Here is a 24,314-nt window from a genome sequence, read left to right as displayed (position 1 = left end):
TATTTTGCAAACGTGACATGTTTGGGGAGTTTAAAAACACCCAATTTTTTAAAAAACTGATTGTAAGGTAAGATTCACTAAGGAATCTAGAGAAAACGTTATCCCAAAAATAACTTAGCTTACTCCTTCCTTTCTTGAGTAACTCTTACTAGCTTCCCGATTAGATCATTCAAAAAGCTTTAAATATGTTATCTCCTCAAGAGCTCTTAAAGTCAGCAGTTACTAGAGACACTTGAAAATTCTACTCTCATGTTACTGGTTCATTGGATGTTAGGTGGAAATGACGTTATACATTTTAAAATAAAAATTTAGTATTGTGTATTAATTTTATGCACAGTTTCATTATGCAATTTGCATGTTTGTGAACAATTTAATCATAATCATCCTCATTTACCCTCTTTTGACTCCAGTCTGTCCTATTTGTCTTTCTCTTCTCAAATACTGCCCCCTTCTACTTTCATGCCTGTTTTCCTTTAAGTCTTAATTTCACATATAGTTCCTTTAACATGATTCATTTTCTGCAAATGGCATAATTCTGTTCTTCTTTATTGCTGAATAATAAACAGAAATATTAATACTGCTGTTCAGGGAACCACACTGTAACGAAAACTGCTTTCTATATAATTTATTATATTCTCTTTAAAACCATTCAATGTGTTGTCCTTCATTAAACACACAGCCTTTAACAACTGAATATACTATAATCCTTCATACGTGTGTACACATACACACACACACACACACACACACACACACACACACACACCTCTTTTTTTACCCATCTAAGCTTGAGTTAATGTCAATATTATTGTATTATAAAATCCTCTTTTATAAAAATCTGCCTGAAATGTTTTCATATTTCAGTCATAGTATAGTGTAATGCATAGAAATATACATTCAAATGTTTTAAAATGAGATAATTTTACATGAAATATATATTGTATTATTGTCAATATGTCAACAAGTTTAAGTAATACAGGTCTGTGAAGTTATTTGTTAAAAAATAATTTGGAATTATGCTTACTCATTAAAGGATGTATTTAAATAACAGTGTCTTACCAATTAAAAACATGTAGTCTTATATTCAGCTATAATAAATGAAATTCTGTAATTTGTGACAATTGTGATTGGAAATAATAACAATTAGGTAAAATACACCATGCAGAAGAAAATAATCATGTGATTTGATTCATGAGAGGGATCTAAAAATTGTGCTGGCTTATACATTATGAAAGGAATTCTGGAAAAGACATGGGAAACAGAAGAGAAGTCAAAGGAAAGGTTGAGCAATTGCTACTACTGATAGAGATATCATTCACTTAATGCAATGTCACTAGCTAATGCAAAAAGCTAAGGAAAGAATTTTTCAGTTTTATTCATAATAGGATGATCAATATTTCAGGAGCTTAAAATATCTATCCTGATTTAGATATGTTATTTATATGTATTCTTGAATAAAAACATCATATGGTAGCCCATAACCATGTAAGATGTTTGTGTTTTGATTATCATCTAAAATAGTATATTTAAATCAAATAAAGTAAATCTCTAGCCTCTTGGACTTGAGAATTATACTGAGATACAAATCTGTGTGAGAGAGACGAAGTTAAAATGCCGTAAAATATCTCTTTCTGTATATAATACAAGCACATAGCAGTTCTTTTAACTCAGCTCATTTCATGACTATTGTTTGATATGAATTTTTCTCACCTAGCTCATTTGGTGTTTTGACTTCTCTTAGATTCACATGCCTTACACACTGAAATGAAAAGCATATGTCCATGAACACCCTTATGGAGTGTGCTTCACTTCTCGATGGTTTTGATTATCTGTTTACCATGTCCAATAAGCTGACAGTCTCAATTCACCTTTTATCCTTTACCTTTGGATAAAACACTTTTTTATCTTTGATCATTATTATTTTTCTCAATGTCACCTATCAGAAAAAAAAAAGACAAAAGGCATGCTATAGATGCCACTAAACACAGATCAACTAAGTATTCAAGTAACTTACAAGAAATTATTTTCTTAATTGCCAGAGCATTAATTAAGATTCCCTTGCTCTCTCCCTCTTCATATTTTCTCTTGATGAGTCAGATAAAATATGACATAATTGTATGTCCAATATTTTTATTTTATGAAAACAGAAATTTATAATATCCAATTGGTCTCTTGTTTCTACCTAGAAATGTTATTTGAACTGTATTGATATGTAACCTCTTATACAGACTGTAATGCTTTTCTGACAATTCAGACAAAGCTACTGGAACAATCCTGGGAAGAGATGATAAAGAACATTCTAGAAAAGGAAATTGTCTCTGGAGACTAAGGCCTACTCAGAGATAAGTGCAAATACACATTGTCCCTTTCCCAGGCATAGGATCAGTTGGCATCTTCTGCTGTTCCCTAAAGAAAATGCAGGTGTCTTTGATCAATGACATTTGAACATGTTACATCAATCTGTTTCACTGTTCTGTTACTTGAATGGACATAGATTATCACTCCACATGTCCTCAAACCTATCTTTGCAGACTATAGGAACAAACAATATGTATGCATGGATTAAAAATAAGCATGCATGTATGAAATCAGTGAGATTACAGATTTTTTTTTTGCCTTTTGAATTGCTCTCTAGAAATATTTTCCACATCATGACAGACACATTTTGACACTAGGAAAACTTCAGGAAACAAATTAGAAATCAATATCTGTACATGAATTGGAATCATAGGAGTGAAGTTTAAATTCCCCTTTCATGAAGAAAGGATGCATCTCATTGGTGATTTAACACTGTACTAAATTTCCTCAAAACAAAGCAAGGTGGTACTCAATTGAAAGCATGTGAAAACTTGGTATTAGGTATGATTACCATAATAAGAACATTGTACCTAACAACATCTTAGAATTCTATCCAAATGTTGTATTATTGGAACATATAAGAATATTTTGATAGTTCACTAAGTCCTTCATTACTACTTGGAGCCTACACAGAACATGAATAAATTCCCATTATAGCCATTGGAAGTCTTTAAATGAAAAAAATTACAACCATTAGAATTTAACATATCTTGGCCCCTTTATAAACACAACTATTTCTATAGATTATAAAAATGAATCATCACCAGTTCAAACAGATCATCAACTTGAAATGTCACTTTTGGTTCTATGTAATCTCTTTCATTTATTAGTATTACATGGTTCTTTGCTAAAAATTCTGACTTGCAAGAATCTATAATTTGTATCCACATACATTTATTTACCTACAATATCAATTATGGTTTTATTCATACTTATCTTACAAAAAAATTGGGAAAACAAGAATTACATCATCAAAATGCATTGAAATTATAGTCATATAACTTCCACATTGCCATTGTCCTCTCTTATTCATACTTAAGTCGATGTCAAGTGATAAATGTGCTCAATGCAATTAATAACACCATAGTTTCTTTTTGATTCCTCAAAGGTAGAGAATTAGTCACAGTATATATTGAAAAATTTGAGCACAATATCGTAGGAACAATCTGTCTAAAATTTTGAAAGAAAAAAGATAATGCAGTTGCTAAAACCAGATTTATCTTTAACTTCTAATTTGCTCTAAATGAAGTTTTTTCCCTCTAATTACTCAAAGTTATTAATTGCATCAGTTTTCACGTTACTACATTTGCTGGTTGTGGTTTATTTTTTATCAATACTCATTAAATTTACAAATATAGTTTAAAATGAAACATATTATTGAAGTAATAATGTAAGCATAAATTTAATGAGTATTATAAAGTGACCTGCCAACTGTTAGTAGCAATAACCTTGTAATTGCAGTTTTAAAGCATACTAATCTTAAGAAATGTCTGTAATGATTGATATTTTCCATAATTTTATTATGTGTAACTGTTATGCATATAATTGGCTTGCTTTTACCATGTTCCCATGCCATTTTCTGATTTTACAAATGATGTTTTCCATCTGACTGGTAAAAATATAATTATCTCTAGTGGCTGGGATGATCAGAATTATGAACAAAGAATCAAAATAAAATAAAATAAAATACACAATCAAAATAATGGTTCATGAACCTAAACAGAGTTCTCAAAAGAAGAAGAAAATGGCTAAAATATATCTCTAAAAATATTCATTTTCTCTGGCAATGAGGGAAACACAAATCAAAACACCTGAAGATTTCATTATGTCCTAATCAAAAATGTCAAAGGTCAACAAAACAAACTACAACAAATGCTGAAGGGGACATGAGGAAAATAGACCCTTCACTCACTATTAATGTGATTACAAATCTGTGTAGCCACTCTAAAACTCAGTGCTGTCGTTTCTCAAAAAAGCCAAAAATAAATATACCCCTCTATGCTACTCTTTGGCTTGTGCTTAAATGATTCAACATCCCATTCCATAGATACTTGCTCAGTCATATTCATTGTTGCTCTAGTCATAATAACTAAGAAATGGAAATAACTTAAATATCCATCAACAGATAAAAATAAAATAATAAAAAATAATAAAATAACAAAAACATTCTCCATGTATACTTTAGAATACTATGAAGCCAGACATTTATTGGAATTAATCTCTAGTAGATGGCAAAGAAGAAGATGTATTGCCTTTCACTCTTGATTCCAAGGAGAAGACAAGTACTAAACATAATAATCTTAAGATTTTGGAGGTCCTTTTGAACACACAGTTAAGAATTTAACAAAAAGAATCTATGGAAATTTCATTCTAGAAGAGAATCACAAACTCTTACGTGATTTTTATAAAATGTTACCTATGCCAGGCATTATTCTCTAAAAATATTCATTTTATCTGGCAATGCATTAGCAAACAACAATTACTTCATTTTGAATAATCTGCCAAATGCAGAGTAGACTAGTGAAGGCAAGTCACGTGATTACAGTGAACAGTTGTTGATCACAGTAAAACAATCAGCATTGATTGCAGCAGTAAGCATTTGATTATAGCATTGATTCAAAAATGATAATTTGTAGTTGTTTGCAACTTTTAAAAGATTGTATTGTTTATGTTTAATTGTGCTCATTCTGGTTTTTAAAATTTGCTAAATTTATAGGACTATGTAATGACTGAAAACAATCTAGTTTTATAGTAGTTTTGAGATATTTTTCTATGATTAGACAGGAACTCATTCGAATTTTGAGGAAAATACCACCAAATTTAATAATCACAATCAAGGTCATATTAGTGCCATGTAATTTATGTCAGAAGAGTAGCAATGTATATATGCATTTCAGTACTTCAGTACATCCATGACAACACTGATGATGATTATTCATTTTCAATCATGTGTTATGCAGGTTTCATGTAAAGTACATGCAAGAGTGCACACACCCATACATACTTGGAATATTTTTTTCATCTTAAATTTTAAAATTTGATAGCTATGACTGGATATGTGGTCCTGCCAAAGCTGAGGTGTGTGTTGATGCCTACTGCCTATATTACTATAGGGCCCCATGTGAATCATGTGTTGAACCATGAGAGGAAGTTCAAGAGCATCCCTGGGTTGAGCCTGTCCCCTTCCAGCCCTGAGATAATGGACACAGATGACCCCAGCATGGATTGCTGGACCCTCCCCTAATTCAAGAGTTGGCACCCCCCACTTAGGAAAGACATCTCCACCCCTCACCAAGGAAGTGGGAGAGTTGGCCAGTACTGACCAACTCAGCAGCCACATAGTTATACATCCAGGGCTTTGATATGGAACACCCCAACATCTAACCCTATCTAATATGCCAGAGTGCATGAAGGGACTTGTCCTGTAGAACCATAGCCATATGGTCTTCATGACTTGAGGCAACAGCAGGATGTCTGGGGTGTTTCCCTTGGAGTCTAACGTTAATAATGTGCCAGAATCAGAGGCCTTGAACATGACCAGCAGCACATTACAGAATGAACATTTGCAAGGAAAGCTGTTTGGACAAAAGAGGTATACTGCTTGACACACAGCAGCTCCCAATGCCACTAAGATGAAAGGAGAGGCAAAACGGGAGGAGCAAAATGGTTTTTTGTTTATTGTTGCTTTGTTTTTCTCGTTTGTTTTGTTTGTTTGCTTGTTTGTTTTTGGTTGGTTTTTTAATTGAAATTGATATTTTTATTTTTTATTTTGTTAATATTGTTTCTTCTTTTTTCTAATCTTTATCTATTGTTGTTATTTCTTTGTTAGTTTTCCTTTGGGGGCACACTACAAGGGTGAGGAGCAGATGCAGAGGGACTGAGAGATGGGTGGGGTTGGGGTGCATGATATAAAATTCCCAAAGAATCAATAGTTATTTTTAATTTCAAAATTATAGTATAACATCTATTTTAAATAACAAATGAACTTATCAAAACTATTCCTTTGTCAAAATCATGTGATTGAATAGATTTCATGGTTATTGATCAAAATAGATACTCCCAGACATTTGACATAAATTCACTGAAATAAAATGATATATCTAATCTGATTCTTTATGAGAATTCAATAAACAAATAATGATATATTTCTTTTAACATGATGGTAATAAATGGAAATTTTTATTTCAAAAATAATTTAAAATTTGTATAATGAATATTAAGACTTGGAATGGGAATGGCTTTCAGAATCAAAAAATGAAGTTTAATATCCCATCATCACCAATTTAAATCAAACTTCAAAACTCTTAATATATTAAGATGTCCTCAACCTCATTGATGGAAAGTATCTAACAATATCAGCTGTGTGTAGTTTCAGCTTAAAGCCATAAAACTGTTAGAGTGTGACAGGAAATATATTTTACCACTGAACACTTTTGTATTGATAGTCTATACACACTGAAGTCATTTATTATTGATCGATAATGACATGTATAGTTATTGTTGATAAAAAAGAAAAAAATATTTTTAAAACACCCAAGTACTATTCAAGTATCTTTCTGATTGGTCCCAGCGTAGATAAAAGTTATATTGCTAGTAAGAAAACTGAACTAAACCAGAGAACATATTTTTTTCAAATAGAAAATTAATATTGTTTCAATAACTTCTAGAAGCATTTATATAATACTTGCTTAGAGACTTTTATTGAAAATATTTTATCTCCAAACTTATCTCAAGCTAGAACTAACTATAGATGATGTCAAGGTTATTAGTCAATTAAGTATCTAAGCATGTAGCAAATAATAATGTCCTAAATCTTTTCAAGTAATGTAAGGCTAAAAGGCAGAATAAAAGATGCTCCTTAGAGTAATCTCAATATAGAGACAATGAAAAAGAGGTCAATCTTTCAAAGAAAATTGTATAAAGAAAGAATTATTTTTGAGAAATTAAAAGTTCTCAGGATATGATGTTTTTAATGCAACAAAATTTTATACTCTGAAAGGCTTTTTACATTATCCAACAGGACTGCAATGACTTCTTTAAGACTATACAATCAATGACCTCATTTAAGTCTACCAGGCCTCTCTTCCCAAAAGTGCCACAGCTGAGGACCAAGCTTTTAGCATGAGCATTTTGGAGGCAATTGGGATCTAAATTAAGCAATACCTAAGTTTTTGCGTAATTCATTAACCATACAGTAGGGTAGGGAATATTATTAATGTGATATTTGTTTTAACATCTCTGGATGAATTATAGAGGAGACTCTGAGAGACAGCAGAACTGATAGTAGGGCAAACAATATATAGTGATAATACATTTGACTACCATGTTGTCCTGACACAAGACCCTAAACCATGGGCTGAGACCTCGGGATTCTGGGGAAGCATGAGACTGAAATAAGCCTTTATTCCTTTGAAAAATAATAATTATGTTAAGTACCATGAAATAAACCTTTTATCAAAGAAGTAAAATATCTTTACAATGAAAAAGTTAAAAGTAATTACAGAAATAGAAGAAGGCAGTAGATGATTGAAAGATTTCTCATGTGCATTAATTGCTAGAATTAGTATTTTGAAAATGTTTTACTTATTAAAAAAATCAAGAGATTCCATGGAATCCCATCTAAATTCTAACACCGTTCTTCCCAGAAATAATTATGGAAATTGAAAATTCTCAAGAAAGCACAAAAGACACCAAAGCAGTCCCGAGCAGAAGACACTGCTGCTGAACCTCTGTGCCTGAATTTACATTATACTGCAGAGCCATAGTGACAGTATAGGAAGCAAAAACATCATATGGTACTGGAACTAAATCCATGATGAAGATCTGTCAATGTAATACAGGATCCAGACAAAGGCCCATAAGACGACTGTCTTCCAGTTTCTGACAAGGTGTAAAAGATATAATTGGAAAGAGACAACCTCTTCATCAAATGATTCCAAGGAAAACTACATACCCTTCTGCAGAAGAATGAAACGGTTTCTTTATACAAATCCACTCCAAATAAACCATTGGAAGAACTTAACATCTGGAACTCTGGAACTCTTAGAACAAATAGTAGATAAAACAATTTAAACTGCAGGAATAAGAAAGGGCTTTTTGAGCCGGGCGGTGGTGGCGCACGCCTTTAATCCCAGCACTCAGGAGGCAGAGCCAGGCGGATCTCTGTGAGTTCGAGGCCAGCCTGGACTACCAAGTGAGTTCCAGGAAAGGCGCAAAGCTACACAGAGAAACCCTGTCTCGAAAAACCAAAAAAAAAAAAAAAAAAAAAAGAAAGGGCTTTTTGAACAAGACTCTAGTTTCTCAAATTAAAATGTCAAAAATCAACAATGGGACTCATGATTATTTTTCAAATGATTTATTTGTTGGACTGGAAAGATGAGTCAGCAGTTAGAAGGACCGGTTTTTCTTCCAAAGGACCCAAGTTTGATCAAAGCAGCTCATAATAACCATCTTAAATTCTAATTTCACATGATCTGTCACCTTTTGCTGGCCTATTTGGATACTGAATACACAGGGTTGGCAAATGTACTAGCATGATAAACACCCAGACAGACAAAATAAAATGAAAATAAAGTTGAAAATTATTTATTTTCAATTGACTTTGTGTGTGCGCTTGTTATGTGGGATTTGGGTATTATTTTGGGGGCTATTATACAAATACCAATTAGATTGTATTGGTTTTTGTTGAATTCTTCTATATTATAGTCAGAATATGGCTTAATTGTTTTAGCAAATGATAAAAGGGAGAGTATTGAATAATCCATTTTGAATTATAAACTTAAAACACAATATTTTCATTCTATTTAACTGTGTTTATTTCATCTTATCTTGAAGTCCATCTTTCTCATGTAAACACACTGAAGACTATTATCATGCTATATATTATTTTTTTGTTATCATATTAGGAAACTTCCTGTAAGTTAATTTAGTCTGAATTTAACTTATCCTGTATTTTTAACCACCAACCTTGCTTTAATTGGTGTTTGAAATACATATCTATTCTTGTCCCTTGTTTCCACACATATTTATATTCATAATGTGATTTTTTTTTCACAGATCTTAATAGAAATCTGGTTTTGGTACTTAAACTACACATATTTGATGTAATTACATCTTTGCAACGTGTTTGTGCAAACTGAGTGGGTTTTCTTTAAAAGACTTATTTTTCTTTATGTGTGTATATGTCACATATGCATGTATTCCTTCAGAGAGTAGAAGAGAGCATCAGATTCCCAGATGCTGGGATGACAGTCAGTTGTAAGTTACCCAGGTGGGTTCAGTAACCAAACTTGAGTTCTCTGGGAGAGAACAATGTGCTCTTTTACACTGAGCCTCTCTTCAGACTCTCCTTGTGAAATTTAAAAAAGTTTCTGCACAGAAAAGGCAAGAGTTGATATAAGAGCATCTAGAGCATGGGGGTAAATCTTTTCCATCCATATATCTGACAGAAGATTAATATAAAGAATATAAAATATCTAATCTCATTAGCCATCAAAAATACATTAAATATATTCCACATCATCATTTAGAAATGCATTCACTAATAAAGCAAGGACAATATGAAAGCTTTACAGTGCTGGTGTTTATAAATCTAAGCAGTTGCTATGAAAACCTCTATGAAGTTTCTTAAGAAACTGAAAATAGGTCTAGATTGCTGTGGGATGTCTGTATGTCAAATGTGTCGCTGATTGGTCAATGAATAAATCACTGATTGGTCAGTGGCCAGGCAGGAAGTATAGGCGGGACTAACAGAGAAGAGAATGGAGAGAACAGAAAGCTGGGTGGGGGAGACACTGCCAGCCGCCATCAGGATAAGAAAGATGTAAAGTACCGGTAAGCCACAAGCCACATGGCAAGGTATAGATTAATAAAAATGGATTAATTTAAGCTGTAAGAACAGTTAGCAAGAAGCCTGCCACGGCCATACAGTTTGTAAGCGATATAAGTCTCTGTGTTTATTTGATCGGGTTTAAGCGGCTTGGGACTGGCGGGTGAGAGAGATTTGTCCTGACTGTGGGCCAGGCAGAAAAACTCTAACTACACTAGATGGGGCTAGCTGTATATTTTTTTTTTTTTTTTTTTTGGCTATTTACCCAAATGACTCCATATCACTGAGATATGACAGCATTACTCACATTAGGTAAATAGCAAAACAAATGTATGTGTTCAACACAAGAGCATCCGTGCTAGCAAATGAATAAAAATTGGCATATGTGCATGTGTGTGTGAGTTATTACAGCCATAAATAATGTGGTTATGTTATTTTCCAGATTTTAAGAAAATTAGCTAGTCTTCAGTAACTAAAACCATATGCCTATTTGCACTTGTGGTTTCTAGGTTTTTTTTTTTTGTTTTTTTTTTGCTCTTGGGACCGTTTATTGTTCTATGTTTTTATATACATTTATAAAACCATATATAAATATATGGCTATAGAAGTGAAGTGATCTAGAAGAACAAAGATTAACAGAAGGACACAGTTAGAGATATAGGAGACTACTCTGAAAGTGTAGTATGTATTTACAAGTAAATTTCCTCTGTAACAAAGTAAAATATACAATTATCACACACAATTAAAATCTGAAATTATATAAACTGACAGTATGACTGCTCCATTGTATGGCTAAAGACAATCTTTATCATAGATACGAGAAAGAACACCCAGGGGCATCTGAAAAGGTCCAGAGCAGAGAGAGAAAGCAGTAGACTGAAACTGGCCATAAGAGAAGCAGGAGTTAAAGGGAGAAAGATGAGGAAGAGAGAGAGAGAGAGAGAGAGAGAGAGAGAGAGAGAGAGAGAGAGAGAGAGAGAGAGAGAGAGAGAGAGAGAGAATGAGCAGAGAGAGAATGAGCCAAGAGCTAGAGATGAAGAGAAAGAGAGGACCACAAGAGGGCGAAAGAGAGAAAGAGAAAGCATAGCCAAAATAGATGGCATTTGACAAGAACTTGGGGAAAGCCCAGAGACCCAGGATGGATCCAAACACCAATGGATGGTCTACAGAGTGAGTTCCAGGAAAGGCACAAAGCTACACAGAGAAACCCTGTCTCGAAAAACAAAACAAGCAAACAAAAAAAGAAACAAACAAACAAACAAACGGGGGGGGGAGCAATAACATGATTCCTAATGATATTCTGCTGTACTCATAGATCAGTGCCTTGCCCAATTGTCATCATAGGGGTGTCATCCAGCAACTCATGGGAACCAACACAGACACTCACAGCCAAACATTAGGTAGAGTTGAAGAAATCCTGCTGAAGAGGGAGAGGAAGCCTTGTAGGAGGCAGAACAGTCAAGGACACATGATAACGTTGCCTACAGAATCAACTAATCTGGGTATATAGTGGATCACAGAGACTGAGGAGACAAACATGGACCTTCTGTGAGTATGAGCTCAGTTCTCTGCATATACCTCATGGTTGTGTAGCTTGGTGTTCTTGTAGGACTCCCAACAGGGCAGTTTGGGCCTGTCTTTGACTCTTTTGCCTAAGATTCAGACACTTTTCCTGCTATGGGGTTGCTTCATGTAGTCTTGATATGACATGTGTGTCTAGTCTTATTGTAACATGTTCTCTTCTATTCTGTTCTATTCTGTTGATATCTCTGGAAAGTCTGTTTCTTTCTTTCTTTTTTCTTTTTCTTTCTTTTATTAAGGGAAGCTTAGGAGAAGTGGATCTTGGGGATAGTGCAAGTTGGGGGAGGGAACTGGGATGACTGAGGGATGTAAAACCGTGATCAGGATGTAATGTATGAAAGGAAAAAAAAATTGGGAAAATGGAGTTTCCTTTGTACCTGACAGAAACATAATCTAGTTGTCAAAAAATAAGGAAATATAATTGCAAAGTTTCACATCTAAATTTCAGTGATTTACTACATTGTAGAGAAATTGATGATAATTGTCCGTTTTAGAAACAATTAAATTAATTAAATTTTATTCACATTTTCCAATGTAGCATTGAATATATGGTTATTCAACTCAAGATGTATTAAGCACATATTTTAAATAGCAAAACCATATTAATAATAATAATAAGTATATAGTCTATTCTGTTCCTACAAAATTGAGACAAATAAAATTTAATTACAGTAATTGATACATTTTAAGATCTGAATAATTTATTTCAACTTGGCCTTAAATTTGTGTATTTCATATCTTTGTGACATAGGGAAATTGGATATAGCACATTATGACAAGATAAATATGTAGTAATATGTAATGCATTAATTGTAGAAATTATCAATTCTCTAAATTGCAGCCTTTCATTTTGAATTACCCTTGAGTTGTTGGATTTTTATACTTTGCACATTAGCATCCATTCAAAAAAAATCTTATGTCACCTATCTCTTAGTATTACTGTTATCTTTGGATTGCAAAATGTAAATTATACATTAACACGTACTTCTTCCCATGCTCCATATTTAAATCTCACACTACCTAAATATAACAAATATCATCTACATTACACAAATTTCAAAATCCCAGTGGCCTGATGTAGGTTCTGTGCTTTCTAACTGACCACTCCCTGGCTGCAACTAATCTGTTATATTCCTGTATATGCTCATACTGGCATGTTTTTTCCTTCTGTGAATATATTATGCTTATTAGGTTATATGCATATTATATACTCAGTGATTAATTGATTCATGTCTTCTTCCTCCATTAAAAAATAAGTACCTATACTCACCGATGAGTTCTTCTATTTATGTCCATTTTGTTCTTAAAATCCACATGGAGAGAGAAGGTTCTTTCACTCATAATATAGATTCCGAATCAACAAATGATTGTTTTTGTTTTGTTTTTTTCAGAGCTAAAATAAAATATACTTGTGGGAGAAGAAGTGAGATTCTGATCTCTTAGCACTTACAGTAACTGAAACTTGTAAGATACAAAGGGCAGTGGAACTACGTGTTTCTCAGTTACCATCTCTGGGTGTTCCAGGGACTGGGGGAAAAGTGTTGAATAACTGGTTAAAATTGAAAAGCATTAATTACACGGTTTCAACCTATTTTAACTGACAGTCTCACTGTCTCCTCCTTTTCCTCTCCCTCTCTGCTCTCTTTTTGCCCTTTCTGTCTCCCTTTCCTTTTCTCTCTATCACTCTGTCTCTTTTTTCTTCCCCCCTTTCCCTCTCTGTCTATCATTTTCTCTGTGTCTGTCTGTCTCAGTTTCTCTCTATGTATGGCTCTGACTCTCCCTCTGTCTCCCCCCACCGTCCCCCGCCATCTCTCCTTCTTCTCTCTATGACTGTGTTTCTCTCTCCCTATGAATGTAGATTCACTTTCCCTTTACTTGGTAGTGCAGTGGCATGCAGTCGTAGGCAATCTGAGCCTTAAAGTTAATGTATTCTGTGGGAGACAACCATGCTCTTTCAGTCAGAAGAGGGCCTTTAATGTCACATGTATCTGTCAGGCTTACGACAAGAAGGAAAAATTTACATAAATTCACTTTCTATATTAGTAAAAAGAAATGAATATATTTGATTAGTTTTCTGATAAAAGTTTAAGAATACTTTTACACAGAAACCCACAAGCAGTTTAAAATTTGATGGCAAGATGAAAAATGTCATTTAAATGACAAGTGGAAATCTGACAAGTAACTTATATGGCAACCGAAGACACAATTGTATCTATGTATGAAGTAATGATCCTATAAGGTTAAACTATCCCACAATCGAGGGGTGTTTTCTTTTTTTTTGTAAACAATATAATTTTGCTACAAATAGTTATTCAAAGATGTACACCACTGTTCATGAGTTTGAATTTCAGATGTAGGACAACAGCACAAATACCCTTAACTGTTTTGTATATTTACATCATTGTGTGAAAGTTGGATTTGAGAGACAGTATCTAACCTCAGACAGTGTGTGGGTATGTGTATAGAAAACATAGGAGGGATTTGGGGGAGAGGTTTGGAAAGATTAAAAGAAAATCAGGCAGGCAAAAAAAAAAATAGGTGTATAATGCTATCAAATGAAAAAGACTAAGAAAAGTCTAAGATGGTCTGAATCAAAAGTAATTATTTAACACAAATTACTTTTTTATTGCTCTGACTAAATGGCCCCCAAGAAAATATAAATAACACATTATGAAAAGAGAAGAAGGACGTTTAAAATAGATTCACAGTTGGTTGGAACAGAAATCCTAGGAATAGAATAGATTAAAAGGATTATCATAGATAACGGTTATATGGCGATCAGCTGTGGTTCAAGTATCGGGCCAAGAATCCAGAGAATAAAAACCCAAAAGAATGACAAGCAGCTAGTAAGAATCAACATGGATTCTTAGATGGGAACAGACAACAGTGCTGAGTGAACTCAAGGATGAAATTGTAAGGTAGTGGGAAAATGATTTTCATCAAACAGATACTGAGCTGAAGGTGGCCTAAAACATGGGGAGTCCAGGGACAGATAGAGACCTACATATGAATTCACAGCCAAATATGATATTCACAGTAGCATGGTCGATGAGCATAAAGAAAATGCCCATCATAATTCACAGCACCATGATTTTGTAAGGAAATATCATTTGTTCTCTGAACTGGAACACTTTCTAGTGAAAAATAGATGCTGGTGCAAGGGAAGTTCCCAGAAATCTAGAAGGATGACTCCGGCTAAGATTCCTGATCCTGCCTGAGACCTATGCCACAAATGAGAGCCTACTTGTCAGGGACCAGCCTGAGCCACACTGAACAGTCCTTGAAGGGAGAAGTCAGAATTAAGAAATAATAGATATGAAAAATAAAGATGTAAGAAAAAGACAGAGACACAGGACACCTTTGGGAGGGCTCTGGGTCAATACCACAGTCACCTCAAGTTTATTACTAATGAGCTTTTTATGCACCAGCAAGGGGAGAGACAAAAGACCTCCCCTTTCAAGGTAAAGGTACAAAGCACAAACAAGTGTAGACCCTTCCTTAATTTTCAAAACACCTGGTAACCATTCCTTATGGCAAGCCATCTTGTAATTAGGCCTTGAAGTATAAGACACTTGGTAACCATGCCTTTGGCCAAAACATCCTATTATGCAGCCTTCGTGGGGCAAAGCAAACTCTGACTCTCTGACCCTGAGTCAAGATGGTATAAGGGCTCACTATGGAGTCTCTATGGGCCTCCACACCTACCCCTGATACTGCCCCGAGTGCCAGGACGCAGAGGCTGGGTGGCCCAGAAACTTAGGATGGAACCAAATATGACTGGAGATTTTTTTTAAAAAAGGCAATGTAATGATGCCTAAAGTTATTCTGCAATACTCATAGATTGGTGCCTAACCCATTTGTCATCAGAGAGTCTTCATCGAGGAACTGCTCAAAACAGATGCGGAGATTCAAAACCAAACATTAGGCTGAGCTCGGGAAATCCTGCTGAAGGAAGAGGGAGGAAGGATTGTTGGAGCCAGAGAAGTCAAGGAGCACACAAGAAAAACATCAGAATCAACTAACCTGGGTTCATAAGAGTTCACAGAGACTGAACCAACAACCAGAGAGCCAGCAAGAGACTGACCCAGGCAGCCTGCATATATGTGACCGTCATGTACCATGGTCTTCTTGTGGGACTAACAGTGCGAGTAGGAGCTTTCTCTGACTCCTTTGCTGGCTTTTGGGACCCTGTTCCTTATACTGGGTTGCCTTGTCCAGCCTGAATACAAGGCTAGGTGCCTCCCATAGATATATCAAAAAAAAAAAAAAAAACAGGGCATATCAAGTTGCATATGCCCTGTTTTTTTGATATATCTATGGGAGGGGCTTCCCTTTTCTGAACAGAAATGGAGGAGGAGTGGATGGGGAGGGTAGAGTAGAGGAGGGGGGGATAAACTGCAGTTGAGATGTAAAATAAACAAATGTTTTTTTAAAAAAGAAAAAAGTCGATGCTTAGAATGCACTAATTTCTGACTATTTAAAACATATTATTTTGAAATTTATACATAAGTTTCAGGTTATAGAAAAGTTAGAGAGCTCACATTTGATTTTATATATATATATATATATATAATATATATATAATATATATATTATATATATATGTGAAATATCTGAAAAGATTAATCCTAACAGAAACAGTTCAACAGAGCCAATGCATAAACAACACACAAAACAAAAGCAGTGTCCATTTAAATGCAATGTACCTTGGGGAAAAGAAACACACTAGTATCTTTGGATAAAATGATTTGAAAAAAAAAATAAGAAACACTTCTGACTGTAAGACGGTTATGGAACTTAAGGTTATAATGATAACGTTTCTGAGATTATAGTAAATGATATGATATTGGCAAATTCAAGGATCATTTAGAACATCCTGATAGTCCTGTATTATTACTTCATGTTACCTTGTACTGACTGATAGCTTAGTCCAGGGCAGCGTCAGTGATCCGCAGTAGAGATACAGGGAAATGATTGAATCATGAGTGCTTTTACCTCATCGCTCAGTTAAACCACTGATGAATTTATGGCTAAACAGGCTATTGTAATTAAGATGTTAATGATTTCTCTTTCCCATTTTCTTTCCTCCTTTTATTCCTTGACTTTCTAAATTTATACATTTCAACTCTATTTTTTCTTTTTTTTTGGTCAGGATTTCTCTGTGTAGCCTTGACTGTTCAGGAAACTGCCCTGTAGTCCAGGTTGGCTTTGAACTCACAGAGATCCACCTGCCTCTGGCTTTTGAATGCTGGGATCCAAGGTGTTTGCTACCAGTGCTCTGCACTTTTAGGATTCTTGAGGAAGGAACTCATACTAATGATTTGACTCATATCTTACTTTCTACATGTAATCACTTTGATTTTTAAATTTCACTCTTAACACTCCTAGAGCCACAATTTTTAACAATCAAGTGATTCAATGTACACTAATTAAAAACTATTTATTAATTATTTTGAGAATGTCTCCTTACCACACAGCTTCCTGGAAACATGATGTTTTTATTTGTTTGTTTTATAAGAACTTGAACTTTTTATGGATATTCTGTTGACCCCATTATGCTTAGTTTATTGTTTGAGAACATATTCATTGATCATAATTCGACTGTGTGTAGGTGTTTGTCTAAGGAAGTGGGATATATGTTTAAATTAATACACGAACAATGGACATTGGACATACATGAGTATTGTCTATTCGTGTTCAGAATGTTTTAAAATATCAGCTGGATAATTCTGTTTCTTAGGTGTAGAAGCCTTTATAATTTTTCCAAAATATAATTTATTTTTTGTAAGAGATAAATGGGAAAATATTAAAATAACTTTCAGAAATTGTGAATTTAAAAATTTATTTAATGTTGTGTTTCATATATCTTAAATTCCATTTGTTTTCTGCAAAAACATTGAAGATTTTTCTCATATTGTATTAATTCTTTGTCATTATAGTAAGAAACTACTGATTCAGATTTTCTCTGAATTCTACTTGCCCTGTGTTTTATGACCATCACCTTTGTTTTATTTACTCTTCAAATGATGATATCTTTTTCCATCTTCTGTTTCTACACAGACCTCTAAAAAAATTGAAAATTTTTTTTGATGCTCAATAGAAATAAGACTTCGGTAGTTATGCTATTCTAACGAATGTAATTACTTGTGTGCAAGGATTATGTATGAATGTGTTGCTATAAAGAAAGTTTTATTTTGTATTTATGTGTGTATATGAACCATAGGTGTGGTTGGCATCACTGGATCTGAAGGTACAGGTAGTTGTGAACTGCCCTAGGTGGGTTCTGGGAATGGAACTCTGATCCTCTGGAAAAGCAGCAAGTGCTCTTTACCTGCTGAGTTCCCAAGTTGTCTCTTTCATTCCTGACTCTTCTATTTTGCTATATATTACATGAAAAACTTTAGAACTTGATTGTGATATGTCTTTAATAATGCTGCTTGTATATTTTTGTTTACTTTTTACTAGTGGCTCTACATACTACCTATTATATGAATAAGCTATTAGAGCTTAATGGAGTCAGCATTTTGTCAGTTCTAGTAGATTATATCCATTAATTTTATTTTTCTTCCCTTTTTTATAGGAAATTATCTAAAAATTTTCTTCCGAATTCATTTGAGTCCTAAAATATTAATGATTTTCATCTAATTAGCTAAGTATAGCTTAGGCTATTCAGTAGAATTAATGAAAAGGTATTCTATTTACCTAGAATTGTACTTTTCCCAGTAATTTTTCTTCATGATGTTACATAATTCTTCCTTTCTTATTTTTCCTTCATTTCTGACATCCTTCTACAGTTTCTCTTTCCTTTATCTATAAAATTCCTTTCCACCTATTCATTCCCAATTGATAACCATGCACATGTTTTATTTAGTGAGATTAGTCTGATTCTCTCTGCACTCAAAAGCAGTAGTGATACTTCCTTCCAACCACCATGGACTCTAAGGAGAAATTCAGTCCATTCAGTTATTTTTCTCCTGTGGTTAAAGATCATTTCTTGCTCACTATTTAAAAACACAAAACTCTTTTCCTTTCCTGTCTAGAAATTTTATGATGGTATAAATTAGTGTGTATTTCTTGAAGTCATGATAGTATTTATTCAACATATTGAACCTATAAATTTATGATTTTTAATAACTTGAATCATTTTAAGCACATACTACATAATGCCACATTACTCATGAATATGCTTGATTTAATCTGATCTCTTGTTTTATCTTGCTGTCCTTTTTTGTAGTATTCCAGGGTTACAGATATTCTATTTAAAACGTAGTCCCAAAAGTACACAAACTACTTCATTATTTTGCAATAGTGTTCTTGTTTGTGTCCAAGGATTGTATTTTTCCTTCTCATTATTAGGTAAATTTTCTTATTGTCTAAAACAACATCCTTTCTACTTCTCTCTCATTTTGTCTTTATACTATTAAAATTCATGTTATTTTTGTTTCACTCTCTTGTAAAACGTTTCATAATTTGTAACTTTCTGTGCTGATTTTTTCCACAGACCTGTTAAGACCTTTCAGTTTTCCCCATTTGCTTAATAGTGGCTATAATTGTACAGACACGTTCTTATGATATTTATTTTAAATCTTTTCAGATAGTTCTTACATTTCTGATAATTGTGCTCTCATTCATGTTGTGATTGTCCAACATAATTCACATTTTCTATTTCCTTACACTTGGATTTCCTTTTAAGTAGAGTGTAAAAGTTTAGTAAATGAACTTAAAAAGCACTGTTCCCTATTGGAATAAAATGTTTTCCTCTCACACCAATCAAACTGTAGAAAGAACTTTGCTGTGGAATGTTCTGTATGGCAAATGTGTTGCTCTGATTGGTCAATAAATAAATCACTGATTGGCCATTGGCTAGGCAGGAAGTATCGGTGGGACAAGGAGGAGAATAAAGCTGGGAAGTAGAAGGCTGAGTGAGAGAGACTGCCAGCCGCCACGATTGAGAAACAGCATGTGAAGATGCCGGTAAGCCACGAGCCATGTGGCAAGGTATAGATTAATGGAAATGGATTAATTTAAGCTGTAAGAACAGTTAGCAAGAAGCCTGCCACGGCCATGCAGTTTGTAACCAATATAAGTCTTTGTGTTTACTTGGTCGGGTTTGAGCGACTGTGGGACTGGCAGGTGAGAGAGATTTGTCCTGACTGTGGGCCAGGCAGGAAAACTCTAGCTACAGAACTTTGCTGTGTTATTCTCCAGTACAATAAGAGGTCCAATTTTCACTTTCAAATGTTGAATAGACATTCCTCTCTGATTGGTATTCTATTTCTATTTGAGGTTATTGCTATACTACATTCTGCTATAATTAGGACTAGCAGAATGCTTTGTTTTAAATGAGTTTTCTAAAATTAACACGTGCTAGAAATCTTATCTACCTGTTGTTCTCAGAGACCTCCTAAAGGTGTCTGTTTAATGTTGGGTGTAGATAGAAATTTAGGCTTCACATGTGATCTCCAGTATTACTCAAAATAGTGGGGCTCATCCAATCCTTGATCCTCACTAAGCTGCTTGTACTGGAACTACCCTAACTGCTGGTTGGATCATTCATTTTAACCTTGCAAGGGCCAAAGTCCAAAGTCTGGAATCCCCACTCAGACTTCCATAAGTTGAGTAGAAATGAAGACAGAGTGGATGGTGTGTGTGTGTGTGTGTGTGTGTGTGTGTGTGTGTGTGTTTATTTTTATTTTTACTCAGTTTTAGTGTTTGTATTTTGCATTTGTAGTTGTCCTGAGAAGGGATGCCCTGTCCCTAGTCCTATAACTAGTGGAAAGGGATGCCTAGTGATTTTTCTTGTGTTGTTGTCTCTCATTTGTTTGTTTTGTTTCAAGGGATAATATTTAGGCTTTCAGATTTAGTAGCTCTATTCTTCAATTCCAAATTTTAGTTCTACAAGGCAAAAGAAATATACCAACTGTTCAACTTAGTTGATCAATTTTTTCTACATTTTCTCCTCAGATAAGTTTTGTATGGACTATTACCCTGATTGCTAATTTCTTTTCACGGCACTCAGTATTCCTCTCACATATTAAACTAGCTATTGCTAGTTTCTCTGGCCATAAGTATAAACAATAGTCAAGAGTTTCAATATGACAGTTACTCAATAAACTATTGTTGTGCCTATACTGTGTATATAGTCTCAGTAATAAAAATTCTTTTTCAGAATACAGAAAACATTTATTTAGCTCCTATCTACTGCAAACAGCTATAAGTGCTTATTGGAAGATACAACTATTCTAATCATAAAATACTTTTTTAATGTAAATACTTCTATCAAAATGCTTTTAATGCATCAACCAGAGAAAAATGATAATTTAAATTTATCATGTAAAACAGATTGGCATGCATCATCCAAGCAGGAAAGAGAATCCCAAGGCACAGCTTTACACTTGTAAAGGACATAAAGATAACTCTTATAATTAGATAACATATTTTAATTTTCTAAGTTTAAGCATATATTAGCAGATGGAAATTAACTTTTTTATTTAATAAGAAGCTCATGCCAAGCTGATCTCCTAAGAGAAATTAAATTAAGCTTTTAGAGGCATTAATATTTTGCTATTCCTATAAACATAAGTAGCATTACTTTAAAGATACTTTTTTATGGTTTACAGAAACCAAACAATTCTGATGAAAGTGAACAGATTCTCATTTTGAAGGCAACTCTACGTTTTAAAAAGTAAATCTAGAGGTAAGTAACATGGAAACAATAATCACTAAACATGAAAACGGTAGTATTATGAAAACAAAATTAAGTGTTAAGAAAATAAGCTGTATTATTGTAACACTATTAAATCAAAATAAGTTTTAAAAGAGCTTTATAACAATTTGTATCAGTTTTTATTTTATTTGTTGTGATTTGAATAAACAGTAATTAAGTATTCTAACATGTGGCCTGACTCATTCTGGTTTGAGCTTAAACATCTATTTTACAAATTAGGTATTGGGATTCTTTTGAAAGAAGTAGGTCAATTAAAAGTTAGGAAAGCCAGAAGTCCAGATGGCACTGAATTTACCCAACTAAAATTAACTACCCTAAATTTGGCTCATTCTCATTATTCAATTATTCATGTGATACATGCAAAAATCTGGCAAATTGGAAAATTGTCGGTAATTTACCCCATCAATGGAAGATGACTCACTTCTAATTACAGACTCAGCTAAAAGAAGTATTTTCCTTTCCCCTCTAGATATTTTAAAAGCAACTGACATTGTATTAATAAATTTAACAATCAAAAAAATCATAGATAATTTAATTTTTCTTGAGCTACTAATTCAAAGAGCAAGTCAAATGAAGTTAGCAATGATTCATCAACAGGGGAAGAGCTCTACCTGTCACTAAATTAATTGTTTTGTGTTTAATACTAGATATATGAGGAATGGGAAAAGTCAATAGTCATGTTATTCTACCCTCAAGTAGCTTCATGATCCCAAATAAACCATTTTAGCATGTAGATTAACAAAGTAGTTTTTTGTATAAAAGGAGTGATACTTAAAAAGGTTAAGAATTCATACTTTATATAATCCTATTGAAGAAAATAAAATGTACACACTAGGCATCTCAAAATTAAATGAGTTACTAAGTAGCTAGTAAGTGACTTTCCTTTGATTTTAACAAAAAATAATGGACTTTCTTGAATTTCTCCTCTATCATTACTTCATTCATACATATTTCAGAATTTTAATTTATGATGACTTATTGTGAACCTGTTCTTACTGTAATCAATCAAATAACTATGCATATTTTCCAGTTGAAGGCTCACAATAACCTTATTAAGCTGTAACCCATTACTATCATATGAGTGCTGAAGGTGGTAAATAAAAGATTGTATCCTAATATCCTGGTATCAAATTAGAATACCAGGCCTATTTAAACCATATTACAAATCAGCACTGCTGTGCAGAAATATTTATAAACTGAAAATATACCATAATTAGCTGGCAGGAGTGTGACATATCCCCCAATATGTTGGGAAAAGGGAACAGTGTGATAAGGCACCAAGGATAGAAAGGAATACCTTAATTTAAAAAAAAAATCACTATAGCCGATATTGAGACAGTATTCTCATTGTTAGATGTATTTCAAGGACAAAACACAGGAATAAAAAGATTTTTGGATACAAAGAAAACTATGTATTAATAAGTGTATGTTTGATAAAGTCTCTATCAACAGAAATATCTTACATTCATGGTGTGTCAAGATCAATGGAGTAATTTGTACACATACAACTTATAAACCACATTTAAGATATTTAAGTACATGGTGCTGGTATGAAATGATGCATCACCTCAAATTATTACCATTGTTCCAATTACCTAACATCACTTAACAGAAAGAATTTGAATTGAAGGAACAAGTTCTAAATAAATAAGTAAATAATTAATACTCTCCAATGGAACTGTGTAATACTGAGGAAAGTTTGTGTAGCAATTTTGTCCTGAAGAATTCATTCTTTGAGGGACATCCCTAAAGATGCAGAGAGCTGTGAAGGGATGTTCATTATGATTCAGGGAGTAAAAATTCTTTTAATTCTCAGGAAGTCCCTGGAACTTAGAACATGCACAAATCCCTTCCTTCCCAAGGTTATACAAGCAGGATGGATGGCTGTGGAGAGGAAACTTTTTAATCTGTCCAGATGACTGCAAGGTTTGCAGAAAATTCAGGGGTTCCTGCTGCCATGCATTGTCACAAATGCAGGATGTAGCTTTGGTGATACATCTATCTGGCACTGGGTGTCTTTGTCCCTATATATACCTCCTCACCCATATTTGTTGTGGATATTGCTCTGTATGCTGTGAATGTGTTGCTCTGATTGGCTAATAAATAAAGTGCTGATTGGCCAGTAGCCAGGCAGGAAGTATGGGTGGGACAAAGAGAGAAGAGAATGGTGGGAAGAGTGAGGAGTTGCCAGCCAGACACAGAGGAAGCAAGATGTGAAGGCAGAACTGAGAAAAGGTACCAAGCCATGTGGTTAAACATAAATAGGAATTATGGGTTAGTTTAAATGTAAGCTAGTCACTGGTAGGCCTGAGCTAATGGCCCAGCAGTTTAATTAATGTAAGTTTCTGTGTGTTTACTTAGGGGAAACTAGTGGGAGAGATTTGTCCCGACTGCCAGCAGGCTGGGACACAAGAAAAACATCAACTACAAATGGCACCCAAAGGCTCAAGTTTCCACCTGAAACCTGGGAATACACATACTTCTGCAAGTGACCAGCATTAACGAAATGGTTCACTAAGCTGGACTCTGGTGGTATTGTTACTTTGGTCTGCCCTTTGTTTTCTATCTTCTGCTATCTAATGCATTTTCATATTTCCTAGGAACTTTACAAAACACAGTGTAGACTCCTTAACTCCTTGACTAAAGAAACATCTATTTTTAATAGTATATAGTGTGACTTTACTTTAAAAAAAAACGAAATTCACTTTTATGGAATGTTTAAAAAATATCACTGAAGCAAATAAAAATGGTGTGAATCAAGTATAAAAGTTTGAAAAATACATTTATTCTAACGAAATACACAATATATTCATGCACTGA

At 33.9% G+C, this 24,314-nt stretch overlaps 1 protein-coding gene across 3 annotated transcripts in view; it reads right to left on the bottom strand.

Annotated features, from left to right (window-relative positions):
• The window catches only part of Brinp3 (BMP/retinoic acid inducible neural specific 3), a 373,866-nt gene that overhangs the window by 181,607 nt on the left and 167,945 nt on the right, over window positions 1–24,314 (bottom strand). The window lies entirely within an intron of this gene.

Source organism: Peromyscus californicus, unplaced genomic scaffold (assembly GCF_007827085.1).
Source record: "Peromyscus californicus insignis strain IS unplaced genomic scaffold, ASM782708v3 Scaffold_14__1_contigs__length_90479793_seg_2, whole genome shotgun sequence".
Classification (NCBI taxonomy): Eukaryota; Metazoa; Chordata; class Mammalia; order Rodentia; family Cricetidae; genus Peromyscus; species Peromyscus californicus.
Note: the sequence above shows the minus strand (reverse complement) of the source record. Positions and strands in the feature narration are given on the sequence as shown.